The sequence below is a fragment of the Ptychodera flava genome, chromosome 1, assembly GCF_041260155.1.
Source record: "Ptychodera flava strain L36383 chromosome 1, AS_Pfla_20210202, whole genome shotgun sequence".
Taxonomy (NCBI): Eukaryota; Metazoa; Hemichordata; class Enteropneusta; family Ptychoderidae; genus Ptychodera; species Ptychodera flava.
This window is the reverse complement of record NC_091928.1, coordinates 45347391-45363596: the sequence shown is the minus strand read 5'-3', so window position 1 is coordinate 45363596 and position 16206 is coordinate 45347391. Positions and strand designations below refer to the sequence as shown.

The window sequence follows — 16206 nt, the reverse complement described above, 5'->3', positions numbered from 1 at the left end:
ACTTGTGGAATTTACATAAACCAGCATCTATAGTTAAATCTGCATCTATATCTATACCAGTTGGTATTCTCTGCCTCTTGCAATTCAATGTGAACCAAAAAATAAAACCCTGGCACGATCTACTGCTAAAAATAGTTGGCAGGTTTTTGGGGCACTCTGTATTGAACAAGAGAAATAGAGCTCCCTAATCATTGTTCATCAGTCTACACTTGTTTTACCCTCTACCTTTTTCATGCAGAGTGCTTTCCCCTTCTTCATTTTAGATACTTAGGCAGACTGTAGCGGTGTTTCCTCAAGGTGCCCATAAAAAGTGGTAATTGTGTCTCATTCAACTAAAACTGGGTACCTGAAATTTGTTCAAGGGGCGAATGGAAAATCAGTATACATTTGCCTGAATTTGCATTTTCTATACAGGATTGACATGATGGGGTGGGGTTGGAAGGAGATAGTATCCAATACCTCCGCATATATAAACTATCAATTAGTATAGTAAACCTATAAACCCCGGTTTTGGGGCCATTAGTAAAACTGGGAACACTGTCCTGTACAGTTTTAGCACTTTACAGTATCATCAATGTCCTTATTATGTTATCAAGAATAAGCGAACAAATGGCATTGCTGACATTGGCTTATCGTACTTGTTCTAAGTTTACATGCCAATCAAACTTCTTTAGCCATGTCCGTTGACAATCACTCTCCCGTCCAGTGTATCTAGAAGGCAAAATAAAATCACCAAAATCAATATTGTCAAATCACCAACCTAGAACGTTCATGTCTGCAGCCCGCCCTCATCTCTCTCGGTCATGATTCACCTCCATCCGTTGAAGAGCCCCGACATATCAACATGGGGTTGATCATGCTGTCAGTTCAGTGGTACTGCCACTGGTTCTGCAATCTCTTGTTCTTGTCACTGATTGGTTCTCGCAGATCTCGAAGCCTTGCTGATTCAGTTTACCTGGATTCTCCGCCAATCTGTTACTTCTCTCTTTACGGACTCTGAATTGAGGTACCAGTCTAGGATACAATGCGTCCAGCTACTGACGCTTAAACATGCTGTCGATTGTAAACATCACCCAGGCTCTTTATTATAGAATAAACGTTAATGGTCAGGGCGGAGTCTGTTATTTCCATTATATTATCAACCAACCCAAGAAAACCGTCAATATTTGAGAACATTTCCCAGGCGAACAACAACTGGACCCCAGAACTGAGCAATACGCGACGCACTGTCAGTCACTGTAAAAAATGGCAAATCCGTCCACAAGTGCTTTATTTTATTTTGTGATTGATTATGATTTACGTTTTAGCTGTAAAGTTACGATACTTTGAGTTGTTAATGTTACATATTCACGGGCATGTAAACAAACCATTACTGTGTATTTGTGGTCAGTCACGTGGTTCAGCTACGGCTATAACGGCTATAACCATCCATAACCATCCATAGGCTTTTATCGGGATATCCCCCATCAACCAGCGTAGCATAGTATTACAGAAACGGGTGATCTTATAAGGGTGGGGTTCGAGAACTGCTAATCCTGGCCCGTAAAATGTCTTAACACAGCTTTCGTCATTTTAGAAAATCAAATCATTCTTTGGGAAGTGAGAAACCTGGTGCACGTGTTTCTGTCCAATGCGGTTTCACTGTAAGTTGCACTAATAAAAAAAAAAGATTGTTTAGGTCTTCTTAGCATAGCCATTTCGTGTCTGATTACTGTATAATAATCGGCAGATGTACGATATGCCTTCTTTGCCGAAATATGCCTGTTCATGTTCTTACTTTTTAATCCAAGGTCGTCATAGGAAAATAACTTTTGACGTCAAAACATGACCGTCTATGTCAAATCAAAGTCAAAAGTTGCCATCAAACAGCTAAGAAGTGATCTTTATTTTGTCTGCGGAATACCACGCTGAGATGACACTGCATGAAATTACTGCCACCCTCTCCGGTATACTGAGCAATCTTCTCCAAAACCTATATACAATATATTTGTCCAGGCGTTTTAAGACGGAACCAGTTGTTAGACTCTATTAGCTTAGAGTCTAACAGACATTGCGGTGGTAACAGAGGTGGCGGCGGTTTAATTAAAAGACCACCAAGAGGGCGCTGTTGAAGTAGCAGCTAAGGTAGGCAAAGCCAAGTGTTTCAATATTTAGGTCAAAGTTCATGAGTTCCTTTGTGGTCATTCTAATGCTTCCAATGAATATAGCTCAGTTCAAATAAATTATATTTTAAAGGACAGTCTTCGATGCACTGGCACTAATTCATTACTTCCGTATGATTGGGGTCAACTTTCCTGTTTTCTGTAGGAAATTTAACTAGTAATTAACAAATATACAAAAATTCAAGCACTGTTTTATCCTACAGCAACAACAAAAAGTCTCTTTAAATTTTACAAAAATGGGATGAAAATTTAATATTTGCAGGGCAATACAAATGAATGAAATTCAAAATATACTTTAAGGAAAATTATGTGCTATCCAATTGTAAATGAATTCCTAATTTATTTTGGTAAGCGTGAAAATTGACAATTAAATAACGTGAAGGAAAAAATCCGCCCTTCTCGAGTTTTTGAAAATGCTAGGAAAGCAACATTTCAATTTCTCTGCCCGGCCCTCTAGTGGCCATTTTAGTGAGATTTTCAGAAGTAGAGGAAATCCAATTAACTTCAAACCGGGTATAGGTTGGAATACTTAGGTCAAAGTTCATCAGTTAATCGATATGGTCGTAATGTTCTTGGAATCAATATACTCGGTTCAAATGCATTGCATTTCACAGGACATTTTCGATGCACATGCACTATTTTTCTATTGCTTTATAATTTGGATTAAGGTTGGATGTGCGGACTAAATATTATGTGGAAAGAGAGGAAGTAACTACGGGCACACACTGAAAGAGTTTCAGTTAGTTTGATAAATATGTAATAGCTATTTATCACAATAAATAAATCAATGTATTTCCAATTGACCCTTTGCCTACCTCCATTTCTAGCTTGTGACGCATCAAGGAGCAAAAGGAGCCGGAGTAGGTGTTTTCGTCTTGTTCTACGGTGTATCGTGCAGAGATTCGACTGGAAAAGGTGTCATCTTACCTAACTTAAGTACAATACTTGTCATTCCTGAAGCCTTTTACGATGTAAGTATTATTTACTAAGTGTACTGTCAGGAAAAGAGGCATTACTTTCTGAAGACAATCCTACAAAGTTGAAAATTTGATTACATTTTATTTGGCAACCTTCCGTGATTGTTATCTCTTCACCTGCCTCTTGGCATGGTTATTTGCCTACCAATATACAGCGTGTGAGTTGACTCAATTATCGTGGACCGAGACCGATATGACATTGCGGAAAATTACTATTACTCTTTCCGGCATCATGAGCAAAATAATTGTCAAGGCGTTGTAGACGGGGCGGGCCGTTATCTAAGATTGCACAAAAGTTAATGTCCAAGGGAAATGGCGACGGTTCAACAAAAAGACCACCAAAAGGGTGCAGCTCAAATACAAGTTAAACTAGGCAAATTTCCAGGTTTTAATGTTCCGTGTTGGAAGAGTAAGGTCAAAGTTTATGAGTTCATTTCTGGTCATACTGTTCTTTCGAACAATATGACCGGTTCAAATACTTTTCATTTTCTAGGACAGTGTTGTAATGCACAGACAGTATTTAACTATTCCTTTTTATTAAGATTAGAGTTGGCAATTATAAACATGAATGAACTTTGAAATATTGTACGAAGACAGAGGCATTATTTACCGGGCATATCACCCAAAGAAGTTGGAAGTTTAACCCTTTGTATTCGACAGCTTTAAGTGAATGATATATCTACACCTACCTCTTTGAGTTGTAGTGTCCTGGTCTTGTCAAAAAAGTACCATCGTCTGATACTCAAATTTCGAGTACTAGGTACCCAAATTACTATATGTGTTATCATCTTTGTTTTAATGTTGCTCTCCGATCCTGCATCGGTAAATGTATTCCCTTATATATATATATATATATATATATATATATATTATATATATATATATATATATATATATATATATATATATATATATATATATATATATATATATATATATTATATATATATATATATATATATAAATAAATATATATATATATAAAGTAATTCTATTTTTTAAGTGGTGTTACAATTGGATAAATAATAGTTTTGCTGGCGACATTTTGAAACAGCTCAGAACGTTTGTTTAACAGCGTAGATTTCTCAGCATTGATAATGTGCAGCTTTTCTGATATACAGAGTTTGTATCGCTTGCTTTATGTTAGAGTAGCTCGATTCTTTGACAATAATTGACCATGAAATGTCTTTGACATGACATTTAATATAAATGACGGCAAGTTCTGTCCGTAGCGTGAACCAAACGAGCAAACAATGAATGTCCATAAGCAGTCTAATCACCCGCAAACTGTAATTATTCACATATATCTGACAAAATAAGCAAACACATCACAACAATATCCAGCGATAAGGGCATCTTTGATAAACGCAAAGGTCATTACAACACAGCGTTAAATCAATCGGGTACACAGATCAAATTGAATATGTCAAGACCAACCAATCAACGAGGAGAACCAATAACAGGAAGCGTCACGTTACGTACGGAGATCCAGGTGAAACGTAGCATCACACTGTGTGGACATGCCGCAGCACTCTTTCACTATGAACGGCGCAAGACACTCTTGTCAGCATTGAACTTACTCTGACGTGGTTCAACCCGCCCCCCCCCCTTTCAGCAAAAGAACGCGGAAACTAATATCGGCAAGAAATTTCTTCAACTTGTTGACAAACACTTTTCAAAGGGGTCTTAAACTTTACAAGATCTTCAATAGGAACAAAATTAAACTGACTTACAGCTGTATGAAGAATATGGCTAGTATAATTAAATCGCATAATAAGAGAGTAATCACCGGAGATCAGCGTAAGGATCAAGCAGCTGATTGTAATTGCCGGGACAAATCTACATTCCCCTTGAAGGGTAACTGTCAAGTCAAAGGCATGGGTTACAAGGTCAAAGCATCAACGAAGGACAAAACGGAGAAGGTTTACATCGGTCTCACTAATAACACATTCAAGATGCGCTTCACTAACCGTATGCAATCGTAGAGCAACGAGAAACATAAAAATAGTAAGGAACTATCAAAAACTTAAAAAAGTATGAACAAGGTCGTTGAAATTTCATGGTCAATTATTGACAAAGCATCGAACTACTCTAACTTAAGCAAGCGATTCAATCTTTGTATATCAGAAAAAATGCACATTATCAATGCTTAGAAATATACGCTATTAAAAAAACGTTCTGAGTTGGTTTCAAAATGTCGCCACCAAAACAAATATTATTTATCATACTTCAACCCCACCTACAAATAGAATGGTACGTCCCAAAGATGTAAAAGAGAGTGTGGGGCTAACGACCCTTTCCCTTAATATGTCAAATAGTTTCAGGATGCATGAAACCTACGTAACAGATGTAATTACTTTTTACTTGGAGTAATCCGATCATTAATTATAGCGCTCTGCTTTAGCATCGAGCTCTGCAATTTCCCACGAGGACATCTGTATACCTCTCTGTCTCTGTTTGTCTGTGCCTGTCTCTCTCTGTGTCTTTGTCTCTCTCTCTCTCTCTCTCTCTCTCTCTCTCTCTCTCTCTCTCTCTCTCTCTCTCTCTCTCTCTCTCTCTCTCTCTATATATATATATATATATGTATATATACATCCGTATCATAAACCAAATGACCAATAATGTATGCCCGTAAGCAGTCCAATCACTCACCAAGCTAATGCATACCCGACGCAATAAGCAAACGCAACTCAACAATAGATATCCAGTGATAAGGGCATCTTTGATAAATACAAAGGTCACTACGACACTGCGATAACGTCAAGCGGGTACACGAAAGCAAATTGAATACGTTAAGACCAACCAATCAACGTGTCAAGGATAAGCAATAACAGGAAACGAAACATCACATGCTTCAACCCCTTTCAGTAAGAAGATGTAAATTAATATCGACGAGAAATTTCTCCAACTTCTTGAAAAAGATATTCCAAATGGATCCAAACTGCACAAGGTATTCAATTCGGAAAAAATAAATTTGTTACAACTGTATGAAAAATATGGCTAGTATAATCAAGTCGCATAATAATCACCGGAGTTCAGCGTAAAGATCGACCACCTGATTGCAATTGCCGGGACAAGTCTGAATGCCCATTGAAAGGTAACTGTTCAGTCAAGGCCAAGATATCAACAGGAGTCAACAACGTCTCGTGGTAAATTGTCGACAAAACATCGAGTCACTCTAACATAAGCAAATAAAGCAATCTTCGTTAAACAAACGATCTGACTTGGTTTTCAAATGTTGCCACCAAAACAATTATTATTTATCAAGTTGTAATACCACCTACGGATGGAATGGCACCCACAAGGGCACTGTATACTTCGAAATATATATAAATATAAATATAAATATATATATATATACATGTACATATGTATATAACTTCTGTAGCCAATTATTTTCTCATCAAGATGCTTAAGGTAAAGGGCGACGAATTCGGACGCGCACACGCTTTAGAACGTTTATGCGCAGATTTAACTCCAGCCTGTCGCAAATGGGTTACTTTGTAGCTCATGTATTTAACATCATCTGTCATTGTTGAAATTGCGCTTCTACCTAATTTTTTGACCCAGTCTCTTAGAAATACATGTGACCTATAACCTTGTCATATTTTGACCCCCTAGGAAGCTGGTTTTTATTCAATATGAGCGAAAAATTAACATTTCTCTCCCATTTACATGGCGCATATTACCCATTCACCTGGAGATATTGTAAAAAGTAGCGTGGTGACCCCCTTTTATTAAAAGTGTAAACTAAATGGTATTATGTCAGGATTTTATTCGCCAAGTTTGGTCAAAATGACACCATTCAAAGCGACAGGAAGAAAGTTCGAAAATTATGTTGTGATATAATTTCGATATCGTCATTTTGTAATCGATACTTACGTAAAAATTTCTTTACAAACATCATGAAAACTATACATTCGATAGATATGGATCTTCAGTCTTGGTATTTATTAAAATTAACTCATTTGCTAAGCTTTTTATAATTGCTTTCTTTAGTTTAAGTGAATTATATCGTTTTTATTTATTTCTAACGACGCCATTTTAACGTCCGTTTCCATGGAAACGAGCGTGGTGACCCCCATTTTTTATTTATTTTTGCACTTGCACAACTTCCAAGAATATTTGTGCAAAGTTTCAAGAAAATGACACCACAACTTAATTTTGACGTAATTCGTAGTACTTCACCTTAAATATTGATAGATTTATAACTTTGGAGACATGGAATCTTAGGCTGCATTCACAAACGCCTCTGAGGGGGCGGGATATTTTAGGGAAGACGTGAAAAAATTACAACGTGCCAGGGGGATCTGAAAAAAAAATGGCATTGCAAAGGTGAGACTTGAACATTTGTTGACTATCAAATTCCTTTCCAAATACCTTCTAGCATTTTCATTCTCTGCCATTTCAATTTTCGGCTCCACTTTCGGGCGCAAGTTTAAGGGGAAAAATTTTATTGAAGACCCAAGCTGTCAACTTGAGGCAAACTATTTAGGTTGGCAGGATTCCTACTTACAACACGATAGGAACTAATTATTTACAACACGATTGGAACTAATTTGGGATAATTGGATCGTTATATTTTTCAAATTTCTCAAAAATACTAGGTGCCGTATAGCTGAATGTTGCAATATTACAAATTACTCATAAAAAATAACTTGAAAAGAAAAGCAAATAAGGCTACATTTGTAGATTGAACAGACATTACTTAACCATACAATTATCCCAAATTAGTTCCAATCGTGTTTTACCCGACTTCTCTGTTCTAAAATCAAATTTCTTGTTCACATATGCCCTTGTAAACACTCCGTGCTGATCAAGTATGTTATACTAATTAACAAACTTTCATAGAAGAACAAACATTGCTAGTTTCATATTTGAAAATAAGTGTTCAAAATTTCTTATAGACTACCATGTATAGTGAATCAGCGTTTGTACTAACGTGCACTTTTTACCTGCCACTTCAAGCAAAGTACATTTACATAAATCATAAATCACATATAAATGCAGAGATAGAGCTTGTTTTTGTGGCCAAAATGTTAATAATTTGTTCAATATACTCCCAAGTATTGTGATTTGATATTTTTGGACGAAGCTCTATATCAGTCACATTTTGCCTTCCTTTGAAGGGTGGGAGACTTCAAAATTGTAACACGTCAGAAGGGGGACTTGAACCAGTAGTGAGTTTGTAAGGTGAATCCCCCCCCCCCCCAACCTGAAGAGATGTTTGTGAATGCAGCCTTACCGGGATACACCCGCCCACCAAATAGCGTAGCAAGGTATCAAAGGAACAAAATCTGATAAGGGTTAGGTTCGCGAACTGTTAGTCCTGACCCGTGGAATCTTTAATAGCATATGCAACTGGGTAATTTTGCGTAGCTTTTGTCAAATATAAGAATCAAATTTAAATTTTGGACGCCAGAAGAATGTGAAAATCAGTCGAATGTGTTTCAGTCCAATGCTGTTTCACTGTCAGCGGGACTAAGGCAAAAAGTCTTAATGGCAGAACAATTTCGAGCCTGATTATAGTACCATTATGAGAAGATTTATAATGATCAATCGCAAAACACCGGGCACCCCTTTTGCTGAAAATATTGCTATTCATATTTTCCTTTTCCAAACATTCTTAGAACCAAGTTGGTTATGGGGGACAAAACTTTTAAGTTCATAAATACCTAACTATTCAAATCTGAGTCAAAAGTTGCCATCGAAGATCTATTACTTTTGTCAGCGAAAGACCAAGCTCAGATGACATCAGAAAATTACTGCCATTCCTTTTAGCAAACTGAGTAATCTGTTGCAATATATGTCAACTATATGTTTGTCTTGGCGTTTGAGATTTCCAGTATGTACAGAAGCTTTAGTCTAACAGATATGGCTGGGGTCCGATTAAAAGACCGCCAAGAGGGTGCTGTACAAATAACAATCAAGGTAGATAATTGTAAGTGTTGGAATAATGAGGTCAAGGTCATGAGTTCCTTTATAGTCATATTTTCCTTTCAATAAATATAGCTTGGTTCAAATACATTGCATTTCATAGCAACCTTTTTGATGCACAAGCACTATTTACTATTTCTCTACTAACGGGATTAGATTCCCTGTTTATTGTGTTATGTAGATCGTTTTACTCCAACCATGACCTGGGTTAATTTGTCCAGAACATTCTTAGGGTAGTTCTCCTCCATAACCTTGAATTCAATTAGTCATGTTTGGACCTTTCTGGAAACTCAATAAGCCGTGTTTACTACCGGGTGAAGATATTTTTAGAACAGTAATTAGCATATCAACGGAAGTTCTAGATTGTTCTCATATTCTCTCGATTGAACCTTGAGTATAAATAGGGGCAGCACAGCTTTTCAGTCAGACATTTGGCATCGTGTCACTAACGTGTTTACTTCAAGACTTTTTGGATCAGTCCAGCAATGTGATTTCAAAACTTTTCAAAACCTTCACATTCACACGTTGGATATCTTCTGCGGACTTTGCAAAGATCAACCTCAAGCCTGCAAGCCAAAGGATTTTTCACTTACCAGTCTGTCTGATCCAACTCTTGAGCTTTGTGTCGTCCCAGCCGAGATAAGTAGCCTTTACGTTTGTAATGTATACCTTGAATTAGTGATTTGTTTTATTTTTTTGTAATAAATTTTATTTTCAAGAAAATCGCTGACTTCACCATGCTTTCTCATGTAACAGAAATTGGAGGCTAGTCCAGGAGTCGAACATTTGATATCAATTGACAATATTTTGCCAGCCTTTACAAAACTATTGTATATTGTGAACAGAGCGAATAGTCATCATGGCAGAATTCAAGCCAGACGAATTTATGGAGGACCTTGATCAGGATATATTTGATTTCCTCAGTAAAAACGATTTAATTACACTGGCCAGTCGTTAAAGTAGAAAGTTAAAAGATCTATGCTCAAGAAGGAAATCCAGCACAATATTATTAAACATTTATTACTTTAGGCAAAGTTAATGAATAGGCCTTGAGTTATTATATGCCTGAATTCACCATACAATCTACCATAGAACTCAAGAAATAGAATTAGAAATGCAGAAAAAATGAAACACGAGAAAAAAGAATTAGAAATTAGGACCATCGACTTTAGTTAGAAATAAAAACATTTGGAGCTTCAACATACAGGAAGAATTTCAGCCTCAGACAAGTTTGATGTTACTTAACATTTCAGGGTAGTCCTCGCTTTCAAGAAAAGGACGTTGACAGATATTTCCTTCATTTTGAGAAAATTGCACAGAGTCATGATTGCCCTAGGAAGAACTGGTCGATGCTTTTGCGGAGTTCTTGGGTGTGTTAAGCCAGAAAAAATTACATTCAGTTGTCAGCAGAACAGGGTTATGAAGCTTAAGAAGCTTACCGTCAGAGTGAAATAGTTTTCTAGATAAGAGTGGGGTTTGCCCATTGTTAGTCCTGACCTGTACAATGTTCTAATTTTGCGTAGCTTTCGTCTTTTTACAAAGTCAATCAAATGATTATTTTGGACGTCAGTCGTCTGTGGAAATCAGTCGCTCGTGTTTCAGTCATATGTGGTACTGTCAATGGGACTGAGACTAAAATGGGTCATTTGAAGAATGATATATGCAAAACAATGTCAAGCCTGATTGCTTTACGGTAAAATGAATACATATGCCCTATCGCAGAACATTTCTCATCCCTGTTGCTAAAAGTATGCCTCTACACATTTCCTTTTTCGAATAATTCCAGGAAATAGCTTTCAGATCCAAACATGACCGTGCATGTCCAATTTCGTCAAAAGTTACCACCGAAAAATTCAGGAAAATTGTCTGCGGAAGACCAAGCTGAGGTAACATTTCCAGAAATTACTGACATTATCTCCGGTAAACTGAGTAATCAACGGCAAAACATGTATGATAATTATATCTTTGTCCAGGAGCTACGCAAAATTAGCCATGGAATAGGATTGCATGTAGAAATGTCAGAAAGCATATTAGGAATATTGTAAATTTCCTGAAACTTCAACATATTGAAAATTATATCATACCTGTATATTGATGACGCAAATGCGGCGATCTGATTGGTCGAGATGTGAAAAGAACTGTGGTATACTAATTGGCGATATACCACGGCTGACATACGCACGAGCTCTCAGCTTGAGCAAAAACCTGTTTAAGACGTTCCATGCCAGAATTTTAATATACTGTTATGATATAATAGCAATAAATCACACCCAGCAACGGTATACCACTCGATTTTGACCAGTTCACTTCATATATGCACTTGCTATCGCTCGTGCATACATGTCGTGAACTGGTCAAAATCTCGTGGTATACCATCGCTGGGTGTGCTTTTTTGCTTAAATATAATATAATTACCAGGTAACCATGCTTAATGTTTAGAGAGCATCATAATAGTACGCTTTCCTTTGAAAAGTTGCTGATGAATAGTGCTGACTCAGCTTTTTTTTCTCAAGTTTAATGTATTGAATAGGTTGCAGCTTTGTTATTGGCTCAGTAACTTCATACATGTTGTTTATATCGGCAATACTACATGTAGAAGACGTTTTAGAATCACAAGTGTAATTTAATAACACTGTTTTTATCCACCATTGTTGTTTTTGTAAAGAATCACATTTTCAAAAGTCGTGCGCGGTGCTCTAATCATCAGGTAATGGGTGATTGAATGTAAATTATCTTAAAAAGCAGAATGGAAACACCCATTTTTTCTGATCATATTTTAATCCTTACCCTTCTAACTACAACATATGTGATTTCTAGAAAATGGCAATATTCTTAGTAATGGATAGTACCCCACCTTAAGACGGCATCGGTTGTTATCCAAGAATGCATAGAAGTTGAGTCTAATAGAGATGGCGGTGCTTTAACTAAGTTGACTTAGATGGTGACGTCCCTGGAAGCTGATACATCCCACTCTGTCGATGCTTGATCATGTTATTTTGTTTTACTTCGGTTATAATTTTTGTGAAAGTGATCATTGTTGGCTCGACACTGAGCTGTCTTTATCGACTTGGCAAGCATAATGCTTATAGTGTTTTTTCAACCAAACTTAAAAAAGCAGAAAAATACACTAATTTTGAAACAATGATGTACTTTAGACTTATGACATTCAAGAGTTTGCCCCTGATTCTTATCCTGAGTGGAGGATAAATGTTCGCTTGCTTAACCTTTGAAGTCGACATTGAAATCGTTCCGACCCACATCAATATTCATGTCATAGCGATGTCTAATCTTTTAAGCAATGTTATCAACTAAAATGTCATATATGCTGCCTGTCAGTGTATTTACCACTGAGTGAGCCACAGGCGCTTGGCACATTGCTTGGATAATAATCTTATTTAATATGTAGAATGTCTACATACGACTTGTGTATTCAATAAAAAAATCACCGTACGTGAAATAAGTGTAGGCCTATAGGGTACGTGTTGACTGGCACTATACCGAGTGGCTATGGCTGCCTGGCTCGGGCCCGGCCAACGCACTGCATAATCATCAGTGTTTAGAATGTCTACATGACTTGATTATTTGATAAAGAATAACGGTACGTGATATTACTGTACATGTCGGCTAGCCAAACCGAGCGGCTGTTGCTGCAGGGCTTGGGCCGTGCTTGGGCCCGTTGTCCACTGCTGCACAGACATAAACTCAAGGTGAGAAAGCTTTTCACAGCCCGATTTCATAAATCAGCGAAATTCACGAACTCTGAGCGTTTCCAGTGATAAAAACTGGTCAACGGTCAGATGGTTGGATAAACAATCGATCGACCGGCCTCTTTTGCCTAAATTCATATCTTACCCTATGATGCTACTGGCGAGAAATCGTCCTGAAATCGGCTGGGCACACCAACCCAGCGCCGGCCATTTTGAATAAGCTGCATGCAATGTATGCGCCTGTGCGTACAACCCTTGGCAGATGACGTATTGTCTTTCAATTGCTCTTCTCTCATTGGACGCATACATTGCATGCAGCTTATTCAAATGGCCGGCGCTGGTTGGTGTGCCCAGCCGATTTCAGGACGATTTCTCGCCAGTAGCATAGGGTAAGGTATGAATTTAGGCAAAAGAGGCCGGTCGATCGATTGTTTATCCAACCATCTGACCGTTGACCAGTTTTTATCACCGGAAACGCTCAGGGTTCGTGAATTTCGCTGATTTATGAAATCGGGCTGTGAAAAGCTTTCTCACCTTGAGTTTATGTCTGTGCAGCAGTGGACAACGGGCCCAAGCACGGCCCAAGCCCTGCAGCTACAGCCGCTCGGTTAGGCTAGCCGACATGTACAGTAATATCACGTACCGTTATTCTTTATCAAATAATCAAGTCATGTAGACATTCTAAACATTGATGATTATGCAGTGCGTTCGCCGGGCCCGATCCAGGCTGCCATAGCCACTCGGTATAATGCCAGTCAACATGTAGGCCTATAGGCTTACACTAATATCACGTACGGTGATTCTTTTATTGAATAATCAAGTCGTATATAGACATTCTACACGATTTACTATCCCAGCAATGTGCCAAGCGCCTGTGGAGTGAGCTATGTTTTAGATACACAAGAATGCACGCCAATAAATGTCATTATTGTTCATTTGAGCTCCGCCTGTTTATTGCCAGCTTCTCCCTTCTTTCAGTATTCTTTGTCAGATGGCCTACAAAGGTTTGGGTTGATGAACTGTATGTCATTTTCGAAAAATGAAGTATTTTGAGTTTGCCGATTTGCGCCCTCATGAGACCTCCAAGGATATTCTAAGTACCACTTGGTAAATGAATTTTGATTCCCTATTATTGTGTATTGATTATGAGTATTATAGTCGTGAAGTTTGGAATATTTTCTCTGTCCCGTAGGTGCATTTAGGCCACAATATTTCATTGTATTGGTTTTTACTGAGTAACGATCAAGTAAGTGCCTGATGCCGTACTACTGATCATCAGTAAGATATGGGCCTTTTCTCGTTTTGGACGATTTTGGTTTCATTGGCGGACTAGTTGATCTTAAAGTTAGTGGACATCAAAAGTGATGTCAAATGCACATACAATGACAGTTGTTACACACCTTTGAGATGTAGATCTTCATTGTTACGATGTTACATATCGATTGTTACATTTCTACTCATATGTGAGCTAAGATATTGATAAAGTTACTAACAGATCTGCTGACTTGCAACCTTGTGTAGGGTGTGGGCTGACCTGCAATAATATATAGCTCACTGTAAATCTGCATGTTCGGGAAAAGCTCGTTAGAAATTGTAGGAGCTCTTGAATATAGTTTTGTGACTATTTCATTGATTATGAAAAGCCGCCTGCAGGTTTAGTTTATATGTTAGAAAAAAGATATTGCATTGTCATTGAAATTATTAGTCAAATCTCATTTCTCAAATGTTGATCCATTTGATATACATCTTTTCGTTAATATTAATTTCATTATGTCATTCAAGGGCATATGATGCGTGGTATCTATAGGCATTACATCATACGTTTATGGAAGTTGTCAGTCATCGAGGAAATAATAATGCAGTAGAAAAATATAACTCTTGACAACTGTATTTCAATCAATACTGAGTGGCAATATTTCATGAACCTTGCACTTTGCATCCACATGACCATTCGGTGTAAGAATGCATCCGAGAATTAAAGGATGTGAGAGGTCGTTATTCAATATAAGTCGAGTGGTCAAGATTTGTAAGTCATAATATATTTGTATTATTACGTGTTTCCAGGAAAACAGGTCCATCAGCATCTCAGCCTATCATTCAAAACAAGAACATTCCGAACATCGAAAATGAAAATGTTGCTGAGCAGGTCACTAGGTTAATCACGGGCATGGACGATAAATTAGATGAGCTGCTGTACAAAGCAGGTAAGAAACATCGGAAATTATGAGTTATACCTTTTACCAAGTTATAGTTAGTTGAATATCTCTGTTTTATTTAATATTTTGACTATTATAGGGCCTTAAACGGATAGCATACAAAAACAGCAGAATTTCTAGAAGGACGTTTTCGAGTTGTTCAGGCTCAGTAAGGCAAGTAAAGTCATACCGAAATGATCCCTGGAGAGATATTATTTAATATGTATCATCTGATTGTCTGTTCTTGTTGACCTTTTTAGTCAAAAAATACATTCGCTGTGCAAGACTATCACCCTCCATTTGCACTAAATTAAAAAAAACATCTTAAATTCTAAATTTTACTATTATTACTAACAGTTATATCTTTTTATTTTCGTGCTGATCACAGTTCTGAAAATAAGACAAAATGACTTGTGTTTATAGAACTATAATTACTTTGGTATATCACTGGTGTAAATCTTACTGCCTACAGACAAGGATTTTGTCGGTGATTGACAACACCTGACTTCTGTTCTAATTTCGTTATTCAGTTTGAGCATTGTTACGCAACTATTCAAAATTATATACCAAACTCATTGCAAGCGCCAATTTAAGACTAATTTTGCGCTTTAGATATTTCCAGCCTGGTCAAATAATTTAACTGCTGCCACATTTCGTAATTCACATGAGATTCTTACTGATAGACTACTTCAGTGATAAACAATGATATGTCCTGCCAGTAAAGGTTATCTTATTTTTGAAGTGTGTTCCCCTGTTCCGATCACGATGGCTGCAAGTAGATCTCTAAGAAAGAAAAGCAGTGCACAACTGAACGCAGTTTACAAAGCAAATATTTTCATATACGGTTTTTCGAACTAGATAATCTGGAAAGTTATGGACGGCAATTTGAAAAAATGCCGAAAAAGAAGAGGAAATGCCCAAAATGCACAAAGGTAACGACATCAATAAAACGCTTTTTCAGCGTTTGGTTTGTAAGACAAGTGCAAAGGATTTATCTTCTGCGTACAAATGTTGAATTGTGACGTATTGCAACTTATTTTTTAATTTTTACATGGCAGAACAGTGTTTTAATAAGGTGATCGAAGAGCAGTTTATTTAGCTAAAATGTAGTGAATTTGGCAAAAAACGTCAAGCGTGCCAATATAATTTTTTTCTATCGACAGGCACCTGTCAAAAGCCGGATTCTGTCTATTGATAAGCGCCTGTAAATAGAGCCTACGAAAAACAA

General features: G+C 37.3%; 1 long non-coding RNA gene across 1 annotated transcript; it reads left to right on the top strand.

Annotated features, from left to right (window-relative positions):
• Positions 1-3012: 3012 nt before the first annotated feature.
• LOC139140698 (uncharacterized) lies at positions 3013-15907 on the top strand. The gene is made up of 3 exons (XR_011554057.1): positions 3013-3133; positions 14848-14987; positions 15837-15907. It is a non-coding gene; the product is annotated as an uncharacterized lncRNA (long non-coding RNA).
• The last annotated feature ends 299 nt before the right edge of the window (positions 15908-16206 follow it).